A 2,488-nucleotide genomic window follows, 5' to 3' on the forward strand; every position below is an offset into this window, starting at 1 on the left:
CTGCGGGCATCAGTCAGTATGTGAGAATCAGTTATCTGCGGGTATCGGATTCAGCCTTTGGGGACAGTGATACAGGGATAATAATCAGTGTTTGAGGACAATGTGTATTCAACTTATCAACTGTGTGTTGTTATGCCCGGCTATGTGTCATGCATTTACTTTACGCTATTATGCTGTCCGTTTATCTGTTTATTTATTTCCTTATTGCTTTATTTATCTTTTGTCTAGGGCAGTTCTAGCACAATTGCTTCAAACCCAGCAGATACCCTCCAAGCACTTTGGACACGAGGTCGCCGACTCAATCGATCTGAGGATCTAATTGACGGACAGCCAGTGTTCCATTCTCTACCCCCTGTTATCAGAAGAAGGCAGAGAAAGCGCAGTGTATCTGAACAGAGATCACCAGAACAGTGGTTTCCCCCATCAGCGGACAGTCGGATTGAGATCCCCATTGTTGCTATAGAGATAGATCTGCCAACAGTTCAGATAGATCAAAACAGTATGGCGGCACCAACAGGGGTTGATGAGATGATACGCCAAATGCAAGAGACCATGCGGGCCATGCAACAGGATACCATTCGCCGAGATGAGTTCGCCAAGCAACAGGCCGAGATCATGGCCCAGCAGGCTGAGCTAATTACCAGACTGCAACAGCAGAATGCGGCATCTGCTTCGCATCAAGTTCCTCCTCCGGCAGGGGCTCCATTACCTGAGCAGACACCTACTGTTCAGAACGCCCCACCAAATGCCCAGAATACCCTGCCGAATATCCAAAACTTGCAAGAGGACACGAACCTCCCAACGGGGCCAGCTCCGCCCCGGCTTCCGCCACAACTGTCCAAGATCCATGCACCCAATTACCAGGACTCTCTCTTTGAGTTTGAGGTTGACCACACAGCTCTGAAATTGAGCAAACTCGAGAAGCTCTTCAAGAAATCGCAAGGGGTGAAAGCTATTCCGGACATCGAGGATGGATATACCGATGTAGCCGTGACATTGCCCGATAGGTTCAAAATGCCGCAAATTGACCGCTTTGACAGGTCTGGCGACCCCATGGTCCATCTTCGGCTATTCTCAGACATCCTCCGGCCAATGGGCCTAACTAGACCTCAGAAACTCTCACTATTTGGCCAGACTCTGTCGGGTGTGGCGGCCGCCTGGTATGCAAAGCTAGAAGATGAAGTAAAGAGGAACTGGGATGAAATGGCTGAGGCCTTTGTCGCACAATATTCGTACAACACTCAGATTAAGATCACAACTCGTGATCTCGAGACGACAAGGCAGGAGCCCAAGGAAACCTTTTCTGATTTTGTAACCCGGTGGAGGGCAAAGGCGTCGATGATGACCTTGAGACCCACCGATAAAGATCAAATCCAGATGATTGTGCGCAATCTCCAACCAAAGCTGATGCAGAGAATGATTGTAATCCCCTTTCCCACCTTCTCAGATTTACACGAGATGGGGGTGCAAATTGAGGACGCCATGAAACAATGTCTGATTGACCAAGACCGGGAGCAACCCCGGAGAACATTCAACCAGAACAACAATGCGGGCCCGAGTGGCCCTGCGACTGCAAGAGCTTCAGAGGTGAGCGTGGTCACCACTATTCCCCCTCCCCTTCCAAGGCCCATGGCGGCCACACCTTTCTCCGGCGCGTCCGGAAGCAACACACAACCCACCAGATTCCAACCTCGAGGCCAAAGAACCTTCACACCCTTATACATGCCCCTGACTAAAGCTCTGGGGGTATTAATCAGGAAAAAGCATTTGAAACCCCTGGAGCCGAAGCCACTACCGAATCCACTCCCTCCCTCTCATGACCCAGCAAAATACTGCGCGTATCACCAACAACACGGTCACGACACCGACCGTTGTTACAGATTGCGTCACGAGATCCAGGATCTTATTGACAAACAGGTGATCGCGCCTCCCGACAAACCCAATGTCACGACCAATCCTCTTCCACCACATAACCAAACCCCCCCTCCCAATAGAATCAACTTTATCCAAACTGGGGTCGCATCTTACGATCCTAGTATCTATATCACCCCATCCCACCTACCCAAGCCGGAGGTGTTCCTCCCCGACTGCACCGACTCTTTATGCATGTTGGACATCTCCACAACCCAGCCAGAGCCAACGGTGGTGACCATCGAAGATGGGGCAGGGCAGACCTCAGAAGAGAATGGGGTTGTTGAATCTGGGATTGAACAGGGTTTTGTTGGGGGAAGCTATGATCCAAGCGAGTACATCTTATCAACAAGCCAGATTGGGCTGGGTATAGAATTGCCAGAGGAGGAAGAGCTGTGTGTCATCCAGGGAGATGGATTCAGGCAAGGGGCAGATGATTTGACAGCTATAGAGGAGGACTTTGCCGACCTGCAATTTTTTGATGACCAGGAACCAGGAGATGCGGCAATCAACTGGTTCGACTATGAGGAATCAGCAGAGGCCACTGGGTGGCTCGATGATCAAACAGATGTAGTGG

The sequence above is a fragment of the Camellia sinensis genome, chromosome 8, assembly GCF_055761805.1.
Source record: "Camellia sinensis isolate YWXY chromosome 8, ASM5576180v1, whole genome shotgun sequence".
In the NCBI taxonomy this organism is placed as follows: Eukaryota; Viridiplantae; Streptophyta; class Magnoliopsida; order Ericales; family Theaceae; genus Camellia; species Camellia sinensis.